The 22842-nt window shown below is 39.2% G+C and overlaps 1 protein-coding gene and 1 long non-coding RNA gene across 5 annotated transcripts in view; one reads left to right on the top strand and one right to left on the bottom strand.

The window, feature by feature from the left end:
* The window catches only part of LOC144617172 (uncharacterized), a 77274-nt gene extending 75466 nt beyond the window's left edge, over positions 1–1808 (top strand). The window contains exon 3 of the long non-coding RNA XR_013557340.2: positions 1577–1808. This is a non-coding gene — a long non-coding RNA (uncharacterized LOC144617172). The remainder of the gene's footprint in view (positions 1–1576) is intronic.
* The window catches only part of NCKAP5 (NCK associated protein 5), a 968925-nt gene that overhangs the window by 653686 nt on the left and 292397 nt on the right, over positions 1–22842 (bottom strand). The window lies entirely within an intron of this gene.

The raw sequence follows: 22842 nt of genomic DNA, 5'->3' as shown, positions 1-22842 counted from the left end.
GAGATGGCTCATGTCCTAGGTGCTCCAAATTCAGGGCAGCTCTGTTTAAGATGCAGGTTGATAAACTGGGGCTCTGCATTAATGCCCTGCTAAATGTCTTTGTTACAGGAAGGGGTTCAAAGCAGTCTGATGTAGAATTTTCCTGATTGTTTGGGGCTGACTTGTGTCCCACCAAAATCCACACCCACCCCAGTACTTCAGACTAGAACTATGTTTTAAGACAGAGCCATTAAAAAGGTGATTAAATTAAAATGGGGCTGTTAAGCTGGTCCCCAATCCAACACGACCGGTGCTCCTATAAGAGAAGACGAGGACACAGAGATGTCAGACACAGGCACAGAGAGACAATCACATGAACACACAGCAAGAAGGTGGCCGTCTACCACAAAGAGAAGCTTCAGAAGAAACCACACCTGCCGATATCTAAATCTCAGACTTCTTCCAGCCTCCGGGACTGTGAGAAAAAAAAAATTCCTGCTGTTGAAGCCACTCAGAGTATGGTACATTATTATGGCAACTCTAGCAAACTAATATCCTCATTATACCAATAATAAATCTCCTGGGGAAAGATGCACCATTCTTATGATAAATTCCATGCTTTCACAGAGAACACATAAACCTAAACAAATTTACCTTCAAAGTTAGCAATTGATTCTTTGGACTATAAGCAAATGCTATGATAGGTGCTATACTCTGAGGTTTAAGTGTGTTTTACTCCATCAGGTACATATGTTTCAATCAAACTTTTAAGAAGTCTGGATTTAAACATTAGCAAGTAATAGTAAAAATTCTCAAAAATTTAAAGGGTACAATTAAAGGAAAAACTGATCGAATGATTTCTTTAATTATTTGTTTGAATCAAATTTCTAAATTTAATAATTTGGTTAGAAAAAAACATCAGTTTATCATTACTGGCACTTCATTTTTAATGGGGTAAAGGACTGAAGTTCTGCACAAAGTAATAGCAACATGCTATTGTCGAGGGATACCAATAAATGTTTAAAGATGTGAGAGTCCCATAAAACATGCAAGTTACTACTAATAATGAAATTCTGCTAGGAAAAAATGCACACCCATGGTCTGCCATTGCATTCCAGCTCATTAACAACAGAGAAAATTACATAAGCATCCACAGCCTAAGAAGACCTTGACACATATATTAGCAACTGGATAACGCACCCCTGTCATACAGTGCAGCTCTCGTTCTGAGATTAAATACTATTGCACTGTCACTGATCAATTATGCTCATTCTTACAGCATTCTTACAGTAGAGATAATGGGTATGAGGATCTATTTGATATGTCAGAGAATTGAGGCACTGATAAGAGATTTGCTAAAGCAAAAGCTCTATTAAGTGTTTGGAGTTGACAAGACTAGAACCCAAGAAATCCCTGGGACAAGTACTCATCCTTTCCAGGAGAAGGTGCTATGACAAATATGCTTCAAAATACAAGGCCACTTTCCCTTTCTGTATGATCCAGCTATTGTTATATGCTAAGAAAAAATCGAAGCCACTAATATAACATGAATTCTTGAGAATTTAACTATCCATCTTGTTTCTCCCTCCTCCCTCAGGCCACTTTCACAACAGAGAGGAATGTTAAGTTGTATACATTTTTAAAAGTGAATCTGCCAGAGGAAAGAATCTTCTAGAAATAATGAGAAGTTTATGGAACGTCTTCTCTTTTGATCTTTAAGAAGAACACAAGGTTAAGTTGTGGGGGGAAACAAAAAGTTTTATGAAACAGGTCCCCTGGGCTGTGAATCCATGCCTCTGAGCTATTTTTAATAAAGCATATAAACAGTGGGTTGCTTTGGTCTTTGAAAGCTTGGACTTTGGAACAAGGAAGAATGAAGAATTCCATGACTTTTGACACTTAAGAATCTTTATGTGTGTGAAGGGGAGCTAATTGAACAAGTGGGCTGGGCTTCTAGGATCAGAGATAGAGGAGACCTACTTTAACCAAATATTGTTAATATGCTCAGTGGCGGCCATTAATTTATTTCTACTAAGACAGATAACCTTCTGTTTGATACCAGTAAGAAGAAATAATTAAGAAAATCTAGAGCCAGAGCAAAAGAGATAGGGTATCTTTTGACAAGGTGATTCTTCAGTCTATAATTAGCAACTGATAAATTGCTATACGGGTTAACGTTGGGGAAGAACAGCTAGTTATTTAATACTAATCTCATTTACTTCTTAAACCACCTTTCACTGACATTTGCCCTATTTTGTCCCGTCCTGTAAGGAGGCCATTTGTTTTATAGAAAACAAATTAATTTAAAAAGCATCAGTGTATACCAGCTATGGTTCTGGAAACATCAGCATGGTCTTTGCTTTTAAAAGTTTGGTTTTGGGCGGGGGGTGGCTGGCTGGCTCACTCAGTAGAACTTGTAGCTCTTGATCTCAGGGCTGTGAGTTCAAGCCTCACGCACTGCATGTAGAGCTTACTTAAAAAATATACACAAATAAAATTACATTTAAAAGTTTGGCTTCAGAAGCAAATGCAGTCATCACCACTGGCAATCATCTGGTTATTTTAGCCTCCTGGGGTTAGAAAGCCAATCCCCACCCCCATGTCCTGCACACTTGCTCTTTACCAAACTTCCCAAAATACATATTCCTTGGCCAGCAAATTACTGTTTTCTTTAATTATGCCAGCTGACACACACACACACACAAAAGGCCAGCTTTTCATGAAGCAAGGGGCAAGCATTTGAGAATTACATCAGATCACAGAAATAGCAAGTTATTCGCAATTATCTGGAGTTAACTAGCATTTTTTTTTTTTTTTTTATAGCTTGGAGGTAAATGTCTTTTCGTTTAAATAGAGGATGATAAATTCTAGTTATCACTTTAGGAATCACTTTAGGAAAGAATGCTCAAAGAACTCATTTCCCCTCAAAAGTCCTTTTTTCTGGCCAAACTGTATGTTACCAAACAACATGGTATTTTAAAATTTGGGAGTTTCAGATTTCTCCTTCCTCCTCTCTCTACATTCTGCAAATATTTATTAAGATTCTATTATGCATTAAGTTGGATCCAATAGAACGCAATTGGTTTGACTTACAAAAACGACTCTGGATACCCCTGAACAAAATGTGGGGAAAGAGGAGACAGGAAGATCTAATACCCACCCTCAAAGATCTTTACAATCTAATTGACAAAGCCAAGAAACAGATAATTAATGGCTCACAACAAGAGACCCTAATAAACATAAGCTGAGTGACATAAAATGGTAAAAGTAGTAAGAGTTGAAAGATGGTGACGGTCCCCACCAGTGGAGTAGACAAGATTTCTTTGTGGAAGGATGGCAGTAAGCTGAATTCTACAAGTGTATTCTGAAAAAGAGAGGGCACTGTAGCATCCAAGCATTTCACTTCTTATGCCTGACTGAGCTATTTTCTCCTCTATCTCAGCTCATATCTGGCAAGGGGCATCGCTGTTTCCAGACTTCCCAAAGAACATGACGAAAATGGTTATATTTAGGTATCATTTCGTGTCACTTGCTTCATCTGAAGCATACTAGGGGTGTTCACAGGTTTTCATAGGTCTTACTTTCCTTTCTTTTTTTTTCTTTTCTATTGTCAATTCCATGAATCACCATCCACTTCTGAATGAATTACAAAGCCCATCAGATCAAATCTATTCTTGTTATCTCTTACAACCATGCTCATTTATCCCATAAGATAAATATTTATCACAGTCTATACATGGCTGTAAAAATGTCAGAATAGAACAAGGTAAGAACTGCCCAACGGGGTGAGACCTACCACCTGTCTCTGACTTGCCACTCTGGAAGTGAGCAATAGTTTTCCATTTTTTTCTGTGTCCACACACCTGAACGCTCTCCTCACAACAGTAAGTCCTTCAGGCAGTGCTTCTAAGCAGCAGGGGAATGGGTTTTCTTGCTGAGAGAAATAGAGCAGATGCTCCCATGGGAAGAGAGGTATGTAATTCAAAACAGACCCTCAGTAGGTGATGGGCATTGAAGAGGGCATCTTTTGGGATGAGCACTGGGTGTTGTATGGAAACTAATTTGACAATAAATTTCATATAATAAAATATAAAAAAATACAGACCCTCAAGTGATCTTGATGTTCTCCTTCTCCTCATCCTCAGGTATCCACCACTGAAAATCACTCTACTGGATATATGAGTTTTTTTCTTAACATCAAGCTCAATGAGCACCGTGCTATCTTGCCTTGATAGCTTGTTATCAATCTGTCATCTAAAAAATTACCTAAATAACTTTTAAGTTACCTATAGTTCACAATACTGGTGTTCCAATGCCCTTTAAAAACTTACCAGCTGTTAAGTAGCACAGCACTGACCACACACAACCACCCTAGATTATCTCTTTACCTACGTGTCTCTCCACTCACACTCTGAACTTCTCAAGGTCAAGGACCATTTTGTTTTTTTAGCTTGCATTTCCAGTACCTGAGACAGGGCCTGAAATTTAGCATTACTTAGAACCTCATTAAACCACATTTTTGCTACTCATACATGGTCACATATCAACAATTTCATAAGATTCAACTTAATTGTCGTAAGCAATGACAGATGAATTGGAAGAACAAAAGACGAGCCAATACATTCTTGAGGGCCTCAGAGAAAAGAAACAGAGAAGAAAAGAAAACCAACATCTACTGAGATCCTGATCCAGTAGGTCTTGGGTTGGAGATAGGAGCCTACATTTGTAACCAGTCACACAGATGATCTTATGCATAACGTGCATGGACCACATTGTGATAAAGGCTGCTCTTTGGGACATAAAGGGAGTAGAATGTGCTTCTGGTCAATAAGGGGGAGATAAGAGACAAGCCTGCCTCCCACTTCTCCTGTCCATGCTAATCATCTTCATCTGACCCACAACTGGCTGTGCAAGCCAGATTCAGAGAGCCCAGGACAGTTTGGATGGTTGTCCTCAGGCCTTACACTACTATACTTTTTACAAGGATATTTTGTCCTTTAGAAAGCACCAAGAAGTGCCTGAGTGGCTCAGTTGGTTGAGCGGCTGACTTCGGCTCAGGTCATGATCTTGCTGTTTGTGAGTTCGAGCCCCTTTTCAGGCTCTGGGCTGACAACTCAGAGCCTGGAACTTGCTTTGGATTCTTGGTCTCCCTCTCTCTCTCTCTGCCCTCCCCCGCTGGGGCTCTGTCTCTCTCTCTCTCAAAAATAAATAAACATTTAAAAACAATTTTTTTAAAGTCACCAGTAGCTTTGTGACTTTTGCACAACAATGCCCCCCCATGTCTCCCCTTCCCAGTCTGCACGATGCATGCACGGTGTACGATCGTCTAGTTCCCGTGTCCCTGAGTTGTGCCTCTTTTAGGAAACAGTTTCTGCAAGATGCTCAGAGACAAAAGCACCCAGAGGTCACTGTGTTCTTTGTTCAGATGGCCTCAAAGGCTGAAAACACTGGGGTTATTTGGACAGATTTCATCATGTTGTGATTAATTAGAGCCTACACTTGACAGGCTAGGAGAAGGTCACCACAGGACTCACACCATCTCTTTATGTCAGAATAGTAAGAGATGGGTGAGAAGGTGATCTCCAAAACGAGATGGCAGGAACCCTGTAATGTGGGCTGCAGGCTTGCCAGATGTAAACTCCCCTAATGCTATCTTCTGAGTAGTAAAGGTGAAGGTTTATTCTGTAAAATGCAGAAACACAAACGCTCCACGGACATGCAACCCACAGATGCGGATATGTGATTGACGTGCATGCTGGCTAATGACTGCACGCGCTACAATTTCACTGGTGCTTTGAACCAGGCACTACTCATGAGGGACAATGCATTAAACTCATCATGTTATGTCACCAGACATATCATGCAGTGTTGACATGCAGTATCAACATACTAGCCATTAAGTATATTTGCCTGGGTTTCTTGGTTTTATTGCTACCATGAAGAATACCAAGAAAATATAGACATATTTAATTTAGACAGACACATGACAAGAAGACAAATGTTATTAGCTAAAAATGATAAATATGATATGCCTGTCAAAAGAAATCACATGTTGGGGCGCCTGGGTGGCTCAGTCGGTTAAGCGTCCGACTTCAGCTCAGGTCATGATCTCACAGCTTGTGAGTTCGAGCCCCACATCCGGCTCTGTGCCGACAGCTCGGAGCCTGGAGCCTGCTTCGGATTCTGTGTCTCCCTGTCTCTCTGCTCCTCCTCTGCTCATGCTCTGTCTCTCTCTCCTTCAAAAATAAATAAACATTAAAAAAAAAAAAAAAAAAAAGAAGAAGAAGTAAAAGAAAATTTAAAAAAAAAAAAAAAAAAAAGAAATCACATGTAAAAAAACAAGAAGAAAAGAACCTGTATACTCATGTTTAGAGCAGAGAAATATTTCAGAGAACAATCATATAAGGAAAACATAGGGGAGAAAAAATAAGAAATTTGACCCTTTGAAAAATTGTCCTTCTGAAAATTACAATGAGACCCTCACCAAAATCTGACTTTCATTCATTCATTCTGTCAGCCACATATCTCTCCATCCATCCACTCAATAAATGTTGACTGAATGTCAACTATGTCCAGGTACTATCATAAACAATTAAAATGTGATCTTATGCAAAAGTCATACTAAGTCCCCGTGCTCATGGAGCTTAAATTCTATTGGGGGAGACAGACTCAAACTCATAAATTCATAATCTGAATTCATATAGTCAGAAGCACTGGTATAAATGTCCAATAAGCTTTAGCAAGGGAGCACTTGATTTGTAGCTTTTGCCATAATGTAAATACTCCTACACTGGGCAACCTCAAACATCACCAATGCGATGTCATAATCAATGCAACGATGTGATATGTACCGTCAGGACTGTAGCAGAGTAGTATAAGCTGTATAAACAGTATATAAGCAGCTACAACTCATGCCTAGACATGGAATGAAGAAGCAAATCATGGCAAGGGGCTAGATATTACAGGGAATGGTGGATCTTTTAGGTAAGTGGTTGGAATAATTCTTGGGCTAATGACATTTGGGCAGCGACCTGAATGAAAAGGAAAGAAGCCATGAAATCACGAAGTAAAGAACTGAGGGGACTGGGACAGAAACAATAAGCACAAAGGCCCTGAGAGAAGAGATATTTGTATGTCTAAGAAACAGAAAGGCCACTGTGTGAGGAGAGGTAGGCAAGGGCTAGGTCATCTAGGGCTTTGTGGGCCCTGGGATGAATTTGAATTTTTATGTAAAAGATAGGAATTCAAAGAAGAGTTCTGAGCAGGCAGTGATGTGACCTGACTTATCTTTTTAAACATTCAGTCTGGTTGCTGAGGAAAGAACAGAAAACAGTGCACTACAATAAAAGTGCCCCCTGCAAAGGTAGAAACATGATGACCACTTAGGAAGGTAAGAAATGAAAGTGGCTGGGAGTACAATGGTAGAGGTAGATGTTGGAAGAAACGCTCAGGTTGGGATATAATTGATGGGTAAATCTACTAGAAGTCACTGATGGATTGAATAGGAGAAAGTAAGTGATAAGTCTAAGGCAATCTCAAGAATTGCTTAAACTTAACTACTATGTGAATAACAGTCTTAGCTACCAGGTAAATAAGAGGCTTGGCTATCATGTGGTACCATTAGCTGAGATGAAGAATACTGAGGCAAGAGCAGGTGTAGAAGCAAAATCACAAGTTCAGTGTTGGTCATTTTAGGTGAGAGTTACTGACATCCAACTGGAGATGTCAAGTAGGCAGGAGGATATACAAAAATCTTTTGCTTAGGGGAGAGGTCAAGAATGGAGATACAAATTTGGAAGTCACCTGCTATCACTAATCTTAGTGATTATGCCATTGAAGCACTGAGAACCATTCATTTAGAATGACGAGACTTCGACTTTAAGGGGCCCCTGGGGAAGAGGCAACCTGTTACAGGGAGATATGTGAGACCTATCTCTCCGCTGTCAAGCAATTCGTGTTCCTGAAGCTACGGTTATTAAGAGATGCTCCTTTTCCAGAATGACCCTGTTAACATCCATACAAATACCTATTAAACTAGAAAAAGATTTCTTACCTATCCACTAGAAAACTGTGTGTTTTGATGCTCAGAAGATAGAGCAAAGGTTCTCAGCCCTGGATACACATTATAATCCCCATGGAGCTTTGAAAAATACTGACACCTGGGTCCCACCCCAAGTGATTCTAATTTACTTGCAGCATGGTGGTAGGAGGCACGGCTTTATTTTTCAAGGAGTTAAACTGGACAAGGGATAAGAAAAGGCAGTGATAGAACCAAAAACCGGAAGTCCTCCACAAAGTTGAGGATGCTTTTTAAACTCATCTGGGAGGAGAGAAGGATGTGGTCTGAGAGGGGGTGATGACACTGTGATTTTGAAGGCGGTTCTGGATGTGGCACAGGAGGTGAGATGAAGGAGAGCAAAAACATCACTGGGGATGAAGGAACTGAAATAACCGAAGGAGGCAGGGTGTTGGAAAATCTTTGGGAAGCTTGCAGTGTTTGTCTTTCTATGTCTAGCTTATTTTACTTAGCGTAATATATTTCAGTCAATCCATGTTGTCACAAATGGCAAGGTTTCCTTGAAGTTTGCTGAGAAAGCAGATCTCTAGTGTGCATACACACACACACACACACACACACACACACACACAATTTGCTTTGCCAATTATGCCTCAACAAAGCTGAAAAAAATTCATTCCAAGTTTCAAACAAATACCTTTTACAATATAACTATTGATAAGAAGGGGCCCGTTCTTACATGCAATCTTATTTGGAGAATACTGTTTAGAAATCATTCCAATATTTAAATCTTTATCCTTTTATTTTATTAATCTACCTAGAGTGACAAAACACAAAATCTGCATTTCATTTTTGGGCAGTGGGAGTAGTTCTCAGAAACTATGAAGAACAATGTTACAGCAATACCGTCTCAGTATCAATCACTTCCCCAACATTCCCAGATGCCCACCACTGCCACTATGGATACCACTAACCTGCATGCTGTTCTGCGATTTGTATTCTCTTCATCATGAGAAAGAGAGGTCCAAAGATTACTAAGTGCAAAGAAAACTTCTTTTTCTTCCTGACTCCTGATTCCCTCACATTGTTAAAAAAAAAGAAAAAAGAAAAAAACCCCACAATGCAGACAACAATTTCCTGATGATGGTTAATGAATGAAGTTCAATATCCGGCAAAGACTGTGACCTCCTGCCCAACGGGGAAGGACTTACAAGAAATAAAAAGACATGTAACAAAGAAAAGCTAAAGTTTTAAAAATCTCCAAAGATGTGCAAGCAAATAAAAAAATAAGCAACTACCAAAATATTTCTTGTTAGAAGTTTTTCAGGATTGGTGACTTTCTCTTGTTCTGAGTAATATAAAATATGCTTTCCCCAAAATAACTCTCGAGCACATTTTTTTTTCAAAAGCAGTTTATTCTGAGCACACATCCTTCCCTACCTCTCATTCCTTAATCTAAAATTGTCCTGTCAACTCTTCCCTTTCCACTGCTTTCTCTCTATCCACGAAAAGGGAAAGGGGTATATTTTAGTCACTTGTATGTGGTCAATTCAAACCCTGTTATCACCATGCTGTGGCCTTTGGTTTGGGGAAATGTCATTCTGTTTCCCTAGAAAGAAGAGACCATGGCATAATGAATGAATTTGCTTCTCCAGGCACCACTCTTACTGCCCCCAGAAGACCAGGAGGAAAACAACATGTTAGAAGGGCAGCCCCAATGCCCCCTGCTACTCTTCTTCTAGTATTTCTCCTGGCAGAAATCTCAGAGAACATAAATGAGATGTTCAGAGTAACCTGCTGTCTTTATATTTTAAGCATCTCTTGAATAGGTTCAGTTCTTTCCAATACCACCACACCATTTTGCCCTCAACTCTTGCACGGTCTACAGAACTAGCCTGCTCACCAAATTCTGTGTTTCCAACTGACCTCTTATCTTCTCAGCAACCAGAGTAAGCTTATTTTTTTTTTCCTTTTGAAATAAGTTTACACTCACAAGAAATGGCAAAATTAGAACAGAGAGTCCCTTGTCCCCTTCATTCAGCTTTCCCAATGATAACATTTTATATAACCATAAACACAGCCTCGAGGAAATGGATGTTGGTCAGTGCCGTTCTCTAAATTCAAGTGATCCTTTAAAAATGCAAACCTGATCATGCCAACTCTTCCCCCTTTGATAAACCTATTACTGGCTTCCCATCAACTCTTAAGAATAAGGACTAAAATTCTTAAACTGGCCTTAAATACTGTCATCATCATTACGGTCTGGCCAGGATAGACCGGCTTCTCACATGTAGTGCCAACAAACTATCCCATTTAGCATTTTAGTACACTCAAAAGTATTGAAACTGAGGGTTCTGTGTCTAGTCTGCCTGGGGAGACATCCAGCTTTTGTCTTGTGCCACTCCACTTCTGGCTCCTCAGCCCATGACACAGACCTTCTGTAAGCTCCTAGGATAGGATGCTGGATGTACAATGTTTCTTCCTGTCCCAGGACCCTTGCACATGTTCTCTTTGCCTGAAACACTTTCCCTCCCCACTCCCCATTTGCCTTCTTAGCTCCTACTTGTCTCGGCTGAGCTAAATCATCACTCCGTCCCCAGACTAGGTCACATTTCTCTATTAAATGCCCTCAGCATGCCCTGAACTTCTCCTTTGAATTGCTAATCACAGCCATAATTTTATATTTGTTTCTATAAATAGAGTAGGCTGTAAGAAGTCAGAGGGCATATCTGCACAATATTGTATCTCCAGAACCTGCAGGAGCTTGCTACATGGGATATGATGACTTTGTAGCTGAGAACTGAATGAATAAAAAGCTCAGATCACAGCTTCAGGAGCAACAAAAGCAAAGTGGTTAATGGATTTATGAAAAAACAAAAGCAAAAATCTCTTGCATCACCTTTGTAGGGCGCTCCTCACATGGCTCATTTATAATCATTTCAAAACCCAGCTTTGGGGTGAGAGAGACCTAAGGTTAAAACTTGGTGCCCATTAACTGAGGAACTTTGTGCTAGCAATTTAACTTTTCTAAGCCTTAATTTTTTTCATCTGTAGATAGCAGTAGTAGTAATAATGATACTAAAGTCATCTGCCCTATAATGACAATTATAATTATTATAATAATGTGATAATTATATAATTATAACAATTATTAAGTACATAATAATTATTATTATAAGTAATAATAGTCATCACACTTTTGCGAAGGTTAATGAAAAAATGTATAGTGCTTAACACTCAGGCATTCCTAAGTGAACATGAACGCTATTATAAAGTTGTTTTAAGTGTATCATTCCCATGTCTAAGACGATTTCCTTGTTTCATAGAAGACACGCAGGGAGGACTTATTGATCCTCACCTGGCATGGTCACCCCATCATTGGCTCCCCTTTGGTCTCCTCGGCTCCGACAAGCAATGTTATCCTTGCCCCCAACGGGGCCAAACCTGGCACCTTCTTTGACTTTTCACTTCTCTCTTCCACACGCCACATCCATCAGGAATGCTGGTCTGCTTTCTCCTTGAGATACATTGAGAACCCTGACACTCCCCATTCTACCTGCTGCTCCCCACCCCACCTTATCTACCTGGATGACCTTCAAATAGGTCTCCCTGCCTCTGCCCATGCCCTGAAGAGCAGCCAGAGTGCCACTGTTAAAATGCAAGTCGCATCAGATCTTTCTCCTGCCTAAACCTTTCAAGGCTTACGGGGCCCCATGGAATAAAGCAGGACATGTTTTGTGAAACCTGCATCCTCTCTTGAATTCGCTCTGGTCATTCCCCCTTTCAGATCTTCTCTCAAAGGAGAGTCTTACCCAAACACCCTACTTAAAGTCACAACCTCAACACTCTTCCCCCTCCCTGCTATGATTTCTTCAGACCACTCAACACCTTCCATACCTTGTGTTTATTTATTTTCTTTATAATCTGTCTTCCCCACTAGAATGGCAAGTCCAGAATGGCAGGAAATTTTGTCTGTTTGGTCCCTGCCATCTCCCTAACATCTAACACTGTGCCTGACATGGATTAGATGTTCAGTAAATAGATCTGGAATGAATACAGGGGTGAGTGAATGAATGAATGAATGAATGAATGAGGCACCACTGCTCCTAAGACAAGACCTGTCCCGGAAATAATTTGGCATAAGTTATGAGGCACAGACTAAAACTCTAAACCTGTGTCAGTCATGTGTTCAGAGGTCCAGGAAGAGGAGGAAAGTTAGGGCATACCTAAGCACATGCTGATGCCTGGCCTGCTGACAGCAGCTGCATCAGTCTTACAATGGACAGTGATAACAGCTTGGTAGTAGCAATGCCTGCCTCACCACTTTGGGGCTGCTGAGTGGCTGAGTAGACAAGGATGAGTGTGGGTGCTATCCACAAAAAGGGAAGCAAGTGTTCACATTCAGATAGTGGCCTGAGCTGGTGGGCCTACCAGTGATGTACGTGGGCTGCCCAAATTCAGGAAGATGTCTCACAGAGAAGACTCTGGACAGAAACCCTACTAGCGTGGGGGCCAAAATGAGTCCATTCTGATACTAGCCAAATTAATTTCCTTTTGTCAATATGTATGGAATTTCCAGAAGCACATATGCTGAGAAACTCCCTCAACAGCCACTGTCCAGATGTCGTCAAAATACAGGCCAAAAAAAAGAAATATTTAAAGTCATTTGTCTATCTTGTGACTCCACAGCTTTTTGCCAAACAAACAAGCTTGTCTTGTTAGAAGCTCAAGAATGAGCCAAGGCTCTGGGTGGACTGGCCTTAAAAGAAACTTTGGGTCGTATTCAAACAAACTTGGACCGAGAAAAGGACATTGAATTCTCAATTAGAATGAAGTTATTCACAAACTCAAGGGAAGTGAACTTTGACAAGAAAAATATGCAAGAGCTATAGTACTGAGACCTTGTAAAATCAGCCTACAAATATGAAGCCTGGGTTATCTAGTACTGTCACGAAAAGGTATGAAGCTGTTTGTACAGAAGGTACAAACTGGAATATTACTTAATATCCCAAGAAAGGAGACCTTCTCACAGTCTTTAAGGCTAGAAGGCACCTAAGAGACACTCTGGTCTAGGTATCCCATATAAGTCCCTTCCAGATTCTTGCCTGCAGTCTCCCTTGATGTTATCACATCAGTTTGGGGTAAGTAACAAAATCTCCAGTAATCGTGGTCTAGGGAATTCTCAGCAGTTAGTCTGATACATAAACTAATAGACAAAGTCCTATAAAAGATAACTGAATCACTACCTGGCTTATTAATGATAAAAGCAAATTAATGGTCCAAGCCTTCTGATTCCTAACAGAATACCTTTACCACATTAGAAGGGTAAGCAAAATAAGTTAGCTTCCAGTTTTTCTAGTTTGTGTGCAAAACCATATATAACTTCCAAAATATTGAGACATTATAACCATCTGGGCAACATGTCCTAAAATCTTAGAAAACAATGCTTAGTCAAAAGAGTGTCAGTCAATGTATGTAAGGTATACAATAAAACAGCCTGAAGAGGTCACTTTAAGTGACCAGAAATATTAACCACATACATTCTAACTAGCTTCTATAATAATGTCATTATCTAGATGAAAGATAAAGCAATTCTGGATGGTTAACATGGTGTACAATAAAATATTTACAGTTCTTAACATTTGTACTTAAAATAATTGCTTGAGGCCTTCACACAGAATCAAAATTAAACATTTAATAGCTCATTGACCTTTATGTTTATCACTCCTAAAACTGGATAAGTGAAAACAGATATTTTATTCAAATGAAATCATAATATTTTTGTAGCTCAAATTTTTTTCTCTAGCTCAATTTGGTAATAGTGTGCTTCTTTACATGAGTGATTATGAGGCTATCTTAAACTGTAGTCATTGCCCTAAAGAAAATGTTTATGGCCTGACTGGGATAATTATATTCTCCTATTAAATATCACTCCTCCAGGGCTAGTTATTGTTGAGTATAAATGTGCCACTTTATATGCAAATAAAATGTACTGAGATTTGAATAAAAGGTTCTGCATATATCTACTCACAAATCATCTTATTATGATTCATATTAACAGATAGAACTTCTTAAGACATAAGATGCTAATACCGCATACAAGAGGCAATTCTTCCCTTGAACTTTGGTTTTCAAAATGTTTAGATACAGCTGGAAATATTTCCTCTTCTCATAGCTACAGCGGATTGGGGTCTGCATTCTGAGTTGTATTTTGAGCCAAAAGATTTTACAGTATTGTGATTACTTATTACCAAAACGTGTTGTTTCTTCTGACCCCAATTTCTCTGCAATCCTTTTCTTACATACCTACACACCTGAAAAAAGTCAGGACACCTCAGAGTCCAGAGTTTCCAAGGCTTCTTAAATTCAGCCTAGAAGAGAGCTTCCACAAACATTGCAAAGAGTATAGTCATTTCATGCCACATATGTGAATTTTCTCTTTAAAAAAAAAAACCGGGGCGCCTGGGTGGCTCAGTCGGTTAAGCGGCCGACTTCGGCTCAGGTCATGATCTCGCGGTCCGTGAGTTCGAGCCCCGCGTCGGGCTCTGTGCTGACAGCTCAGGGCCTGGAGCCTGTTTCGGATTCTGTGTCTCCCTCTCTCTGACCCTCCCCCGCTCATGCTCTGTCTCTCTCTGTCTCAAAAATAAATAAAAGTTAAAAAAATAAATAAATAAATAAATAAATAAAATAAAAAAAAAATAAAAAAAAAAAACCTATATTCTTTGAATTAGAGCTTTGAGCAAAAATAGCACAGTAAAACCCATGATTCTGTTTCTTGCATGTGAAGAAGCAATTTTTTTTTTAATGTTTATTTGGCTTTGAGAGAGATGGAGAGACAGAGAATCAGTGGGGGAGGGGCAGAGAGAGAGGAAGACAAAGAATCCAAAGCAGGCTCCAGGCTCTGAGCTGTCAGCAGAGAGCCCCACACGGGGCTTGAACTCAGGAACACCGAGATCATGACCTGATCCGAACACTTAACTGACTGAGCCACCCAAGTGCCCCTAGAAGCAATGTTTTTTTATCTCAAATCCCATCTCAAAGCAGTGCCTTATATTTTTATTAACCACCTTTCATGGTGCTATGAAACAACTATTTTTTTTAATATGAAATTTATTGTCAAATTGGTTTCCATACAACACCTAGTGCTCATCCCAACAGGTGCCCTCCTCAATGCCCGTCACCCACTTTTCCCTCCCTCCCACCCCCCATCAACCCTCAGCTTATTCTCAGTTTTTAAGAGTCTCTTATGGTTTGCCTCCCTCCCTCTCTAACTTTTTTTTTCCCTTCCCCTCCCCCACGGTCTTCTGTTAAGTCTCTCAGGACCCACATAAGAGTGAAAACATATGGTATCTGTCTTTCTCTGTATGGCTTATTTCACTTAGCATAACACTCTCCAGTTCCATCCACATTGCTACAAAAGGCCGTATTTCATTCTTTCTCATTGCCAAGTAGCATTCCATTTTGTACATAAACCACATCTTCCTTATCCATTCATCAGTTGATGGACATTTAGGCTCTTTCCATAATTTGGCTATTGTTGAAAGTGCTGCTATAAACATTGGGGTACAAGTGACCCTATGCATTAGCACTCCTGTATCCCTTGGGTAAATTCCTAGCAGTGCTATTGCTGGGTCATAGGGTAGATCTATTTTTAATTTTTTGAGGAACCTCCACACTGTTTTCCAGAGTGGCTGCACCAGTTTGCATTCCCACCAACAGTGCAAGAGGGTTCCCATTTCTTCACATCCTTGCCAGCATCTATAGTCTCCTGATTTGTTCATTTTAGCCACTCTGACTGGCGTGAGGTGATATCTCAGTGTGGTCATGATATTATACATGGAAAATCCGATAGATTCCACCAAAAGTCTGCTAGAACTGATACATGGATTCAGCAAAGTCACAGGATACAAAATCAATGTACAGAAATCAGTTGCATTCTTATACACTAATAATGAAGCAACAGAGAGACATATAAAGAAACTGAACCCATTCACAATTGCACCAAGAATCATAAAATACCTAGGAATAAACCTAAACAAAGATGTAAAAGATCTGTATGCTGAAAACTATAGAAAGCTGATGAAGGAAATTGAAGAAGATACAAAGGAATGGAAAAACATTCCATGCGCATGGATTGGAAGAATAAATATTGTCAAAATGTCAATACTACCCAAAGCAATCTACACATTCAATGCAATCCCAATCAAAATTGCACCAGCATTCTTCTTGAATCTAGAACAAGCAATCCTAAAATTTGTATGGAACCACAAAAGACTCCAAGTAGCCAAAGTAATGTTGAAGAAGAAGAAGACCAAAGCAGGAGGCATCACAATCCCAGACTTTAGCCTCTACTACAAAGGTGTAATCATCAAGAAAGCATGGTATTGGCACAAAAACAGACACATAGACCAATGGAATAGAATAGAGACTCCAGAATTGGAGCCACAAAAGTATGGCCAACTAATCTTTGACAAAGCAGGAAAGAATAGCCAATGGAAAAAAGACAGTCTCTTTAACAAGTGGTGCTGGGAGAACTGGACAGCAACACGCAGAAGAATGAAACTGGACCACTTTCTTACACCATTCACAAAAATAAACTCAACATGGATAAAGGACCTGAATGTTAGACAGGAAACCATCAAAACCCTAGAGGAGAAAGCAGGAAAAAACCTCTCTGACCTCAGCCGCAGCAATTTCTTACTTGACACATCTCCAAAGCCAAGGGAATTAAAAGCAAAAATGAACTATTGGGATTTCATGAAGATAAAAGCTTCTGCACTGCAAAGGAAACAATCAATGAAACTAAAAGGCAACTGACGGAATGGGAAAAGATATTTGCAAATGACATACAGACAAAGGGTTAGTATCCAAAATCTATAAAGAACTCACCAAACTCCACACCTGAAAAACAAACAATCCAGTGAAGAAATGGGCAGAAAACGTGAATAGACACTTCTCTAAAGAAGACATCCAGATGGCCAACAGGGACATGAAAAGATGCTCAACGTCACTCCTCATTAGGGAAAAGAAATCAAAACCACACTGAAACAATTATTTGAAAAAAAACAAAAAACAAAAAACAACTAGATGATGCATATTTTGTCCCTATCTGTGCAGAGTTAACAATATAAGATGAATACTAACTATTTAAGGAAGCAACAAAGAAAAGCATTTCATTACCATTTTCACTACTTTCCTGCAGCTCTGCTATCCTTGCCTGGAGCCATCAGAGGAATATGGGAGAGCCAAGCAGCATGAGTGTTGAAGAATGAGCTCTAATTTTCTGGCCAGTGCATTGAACTCCCAGAGTCAAAGGATCAGATAGATGAATGGGAGCTAAAGGAAAGGATGTAAATGAGGACATCTCAGGGCTGTTTCACCAAATCAAGACATTAGTGCACATTTGGGAATGTAATTACTTATGTTGAAATGTGGAGAAAACCCTGTTTCCCACAACCTAGAAAGTCATTCATCCAGCAGTCAAAATTAAATATTTATACTTCTTGAGAAATACCTACAATTTTATTTTTGAAGTCAGAGTCTGACTATTATACTTTTTAAATCAGAGCTTAGGGGTAACAGGAGATATCATCAAGTTAGTAGCTGCATTAAATTGAAAGAAGTGGGGAGGCCTTTATGTTCTTTTCTAGAGAGTACAGAAAGCCATGTTCATTGTCAACATTTCTTCTCATACAATTCAAAGACAATTGGTAGACACCTGTAAAATGCCAAGGGGCTGAGATTCTTGATCAACCTGAAAAGCAAGACCCGTATAAGTGGTATTATGGGATATATTTATTAGACTGCAATTTCCAGAAGGGTGACGTTCCTGTCTGCTTTGCACATTACTGCTTCATTCTTGCTGAGAACAGTTCTTCTCACCTAGTAAGCTCTCAAACACGTTTGACAGAGAGATGAATAAATGAGTGCATGCTTTTCCATTCTTAGATATTGCACTATTTCTTATCCATTCTTCCAAAACTATAGTCACCCAACACTTACTCCTAATACTTGGGACACACACACAGACACACACAGACATATGTGAAAATACTTTTCACTAGACTTTAAAAAAATTCTTCAGTGTCCATAATTACCAAGATGTTCTGCCTCAAAGCAGAGAAATGGACTAAATCTATCCTAAAAATGAAAATAGTTTCCATAATACAATAGCAAACCAATTTAATTAACACTTAATGGTAACAGGACATAGCTAAAATCACCCTCAGAATAATTAATTTAAGTAAAGATTGTCATGGATAGAGAAGGCACAAAAGGGCCAGCATGGAGTTCATTCTTGCTCCCTAATATTTGAGACAAAGAGATTAGGTCACTAGAAAACTTTGTGCCTCAAAAATGACCTCTTTATCAATCTTCTTGTCTTTAGTCTTGCCCTCGCCTAATTCCAATTTGCAGAATGGAGTCGGGTATCTATCTAAAATGCAAATTGGGTCATGTCACTAGCTTGCTCAAAACACATCAGTACTTCAGTAGCTCCTACCTACCTTTTTGAGAGCAACTGTTTTGGCTCATTTGCTTGGCATAAAAGGCCTGACTTGAACTGTATCCCTCCTACAGATCCAAGCCCATTTCCTTCCACCCCTGGCCTTAAGTGATAAAACAAACATGGTAGTTTTTACTTTGCTGAACACATTGCATTAATTCATACCTCTGGACCTTTGCACATACCACTTCAGTTGTGTGGAATACCATCTTCCCCTTTCTTCACATTGTTGACACTTCCTCCCTTTCAGACATGTCAAGTCTCCTCTAAAGAATGCTTGATTACATGCCCTTCTGTTACAGTCCAGTATAAGCATGAGCGTATCTCAGTATATGTGCTGTTACATTGGAATTAACCAATTACATGTCTGTCTGTTTCTGGCCCTACATTCTAAGTATTCCCATTACACAAATTATGTCAAAGTCATCTGTTTGCTTCTAGCACCCATTTTGAAGTCAGAGTCACAGTACCAGTGGAATTAATATGTACTGAACCAAACTGAGTATGTAACATTATCTTGCTCTTTTGCCCATCAATAATGCCTAAATCTTCAATGTTCTGTTGTGGCCTGGGAGTTTCCAGAAATCATCATCCTCTTTCCTTATATGAATTGATTAATTGAGCTACTGATATCCTTTGTAATCTATTAGTAAATAACATTATATTGAAGACTCAGGTGGGAAACATACCAAAGCATGAGTTCACTTTGTGTGCTAACACTATATTATTAAAAATAATTATTTAAATTGCAAGGGATGTTTGCATTAAAGCATCACAGTTAAATTTTGTAGTAACTCAACTACACATAAACTTCGCATATCTGGAGTGCTTCTACATTTTTTTTTCATTTAAGAGCTCAAGCAAGTTTTATAAATTCAAAAAATAATTATAAAATCATTTCTCTGTGTCAGTCTAGTAAGGCCAACATATTCCCTAGAGAGATTTTCTTATAGTTGTGATAAACTCAGAAAAAAGTATGATAGAAATGCTAACTTCCCTTTAACAATGGTGGTTCTAGCTGGCACTTCCTATTATCAGTAAACACTGTGGACCCCAGTCTCCAATCTCCAGACAATGCAGTGACTTAATCAATATTCTCCGAAGCACAAAGCACACAATCTTTTTTGTCCTTTGTGCATTTTTCACATCTTAGGATTGTCCCCCTTCAATCTTCCTGAGTGCCACCTACCCACACATCCATCCCACTGTATATCACTAGTCTTTACAATTTCTTCTGAGTTTGGTTTTGTTACTGTGCTGAAATCTTATGCATAATTATGTGAAGTTGCTATGGAGATTTTGTGTGATTTGTCATGAAGAAAATCTATTGTGTTTGGGATAATTCTACATACTAATGACTCAGGTATCCATTTTCCTCCTTATTTTCTCTGGGATTATAACCAACTGCATATATTTGAATATCTATAAGCAAAAATCATTTTATAAATAACACAACCAGAAAAGTTATTGAACTCACTACTAAGATGAAGTGCTTTAGTGCAGCCAGACCAGTTTTTCATGATTTAGAAAAAACTTCTATTACAGGACTTTTTTGAATACCAGCTGAATTCTTGCCTGCATCCTTTAGGAAGAGATCCCAAAGAAATTCTTTTACAATTATATCTCTTAGAATTCTATCACTGATTATCTGATATATATTTTGGCTGTATTATCACTTCGAAAAGGTAATTTTGAAGAACGTATTAAACTATTTAAGTGAAATTAAGAACAACTTAAAAAAACCTTACTAAAAATCATTTATTTGTCATTTTTATATGTCAAAGACATTTTGGAGGGGGGATCTAAGGGTGACATTAATTATTTGACATTAATCAAAGGCAGTTCAGACTAATGACTGGGATCTGAACCACAGAAAGCAAACTTTAGACCACCTAAAAAGGTTCATGATTTAATCTTTCTTGCCTGACCTCTCCACTACCAACCCTGGACAGAGGAAGTTCTGAAATATCATATCGATTATCATTAGACAACTCACATAAATCTCTCTTCTAGCCTCTAGATTGGCAAAGCTGATTTCAGGATCATGATTGATCTTTGGAGACAGACATTCCTAAGTCACCTATAGGTAGAAGAGAATTTTGATGAATCTAGCAATTTGCCGTCAGAGCATCCGGAGGATAAAGATAGAAGCTAGAGAAGTCAAATTTCAAATCAAAGGCAGACCAACTATAGAAACAATTCCTAGGCAACACTTCGTCTGAAAACACAACCACGTTACCAGTTTCACAAACAACCAGTTCTGAAAAGAATGTATGATATTCACTTAGGATAATTTAATTGATACCACAGGTACCTAGACAGAAACCCAGATGTAGCCGAGATAACAAGGAGATGAGAAGGAGGGGGAACAGAGCTGGAGAGACTGAGGTAGATGCTGTGGGACAAGTTAGATCAGAGCCAATGCTTGTGTGGTCCTTTTAAAGGTAGAGCTGATATTGTTTTGTATAAATCAGGGCTGGTGAGTAACCCTTAACTACTAAGGCAGAGAGGAGAAAGAACAAAAAAGAATAAAAGGAAGGAAGAGGAAAAGATAGACATCACTAAACTGCCTATTCCCATGCTGTGATAAAGGAAAGGTAAAAAGGAAACTGTATAAGCAAACTTGGCAGAGAGGAAGTCTGCATGGCAAGGCTCCCGGAGGAATTTAGGTGCCCTGACAAAGGACTCCAGATCAGTCAGGCACCAGATGAGTCTGGACAGTAACAGGTTCCTTTCATTGCCCTGGTGGTAATGCAGTGAAGTACTTTCTTCCTCTAGATTGGCAAAGTTGATTTCAGGGTCATGGTTGATCTTTGGAGAGGAACATTCCAATCTCAGGATTATCCATGAGGAACTTGCCAGTTAGGGTCTTTAAAGTACCAGAGCAGGTGACAGATCGTGGGGAATTATTCTCTGTGCCACAGCTGGTTAGAAGAAAGAAGTGTTCCTGGAAACAATAGAAGATCATCCATGGAGGAAAACAGGAGACAGCTTTTGTAAGAATGTGAACAGAAAATAAAACTAGTCTCAAAAGGCTGCTGGGTAGACGATCATGGCAAATCAAATTGGAGCTGGACAGGAACTCAGAAACTGGAGCTAACAAATGCTTAGAAGGTCTTTTCTTGGGAAGAAAAAATGACCAGCTCAGAGGGAGGATTCAGAACCATATTGCAAATGGTAGACACAGCATAGCAACGGTCAACCCGCAGCAGCAGACGAGGACCTGCTGTGGTCCCTGGACATTTCTTACAAGGCTTCAGGGAAAGTGGGCTCCTGTCATATCACCAACCAGGGCTGTGGGCCTTTCCTGGGAACAGGTATCTGAGGTGAGAGGGAGAGCCTCACCCACTCCACAACCAACAAACATACCCCACTCTTAATTCAGGTAGAGCAATGATAAAAGCAGAGACACTGGCAGGGAGATCTCTGGTGGCTTTAAAACTCAGCAGAGAAAATGAGAGAAATCTTGAGACTGCAGGCAGGCATGTCCAATTCAAGAATGTCTAGGAGAGGAAAGAGGACCATTTGGGGAGTAAATAGCTGAACGATTAGAAAAAGTAAAAAAGATTTGGTTATCTTAGTCAAGAATCCTTAAGCAGAGCGGCAAATAGAGATTCAGAATTTCCTCAGTATCCAAAGTCCTCTTATAAAATTTTTATAAAACTTTAATAAATACCTTTAAACAGTTTATCTCATATTAGTGGCATAAAAATAAATATTAAGTATATTCAGAATATATTAATAAACAACTTCTTATCAAATACCGCCATGTGGTCCAGGGTCATCTTTGTAGTTTTGTTCATGATTATCTTGTCAAAAGCTAATAAAAAGAGAACAGAAGTAGACTAAATGGGCTATTCCTGCCACAAGTAAAGGCAAAAATGATGTATTCACACATGAAACTAACATTATGTAGCTGGAAGTGTGAAAATTGGAAAGACAGATGGTCATCTTCCATCACAAGACTGTACAAAGCAACCAAATGCAAAAGAACCTACACCTAATAGAAAAGTCCACAGAAGACCAGTCAAGATATAAGTCTAAGAGATGCTTCAGCAAAACACCATGTGTCATTCAATTCATGTTATATATTTAAATTTTATCTGGTTCTGTAATTAAATGAAAAGAATTAGCAGTAGAACGTACAGAAGGAAAAACAAGTGATGAAGGAAGAAAGAAACAAGTCCGTAAAAACAGTATCAAAAAGTCCAGGGTAAGCCATGACTTACAAAACCTGGTGAAATCTACAGGGTGTCGAGTTACGACTGTGTTTAGAGTTAGATGAGAACAAGGACAGAATTGACTTACTGCTTGATGCAGATGATGTCATGCTAATACAGAA

Source organism: Panthera onca, chromosome C1, assembly GCF_046562875.1.
Source record: "Panthera onca isolate mPanOnc1 chromosome C1, mPanOnc1 haplotype 2, whole genome shotgun sequence".
In the NCBI taxonomy this organism is placed as follows: Eukaryota; Metazoa; Chordata; class Mammalia; order Carnivora; family Felidae; genus Panthera; species Panthera onca.
This window is presented reverse-complemented; position numbering and strand designations above follow the sequence as displayed.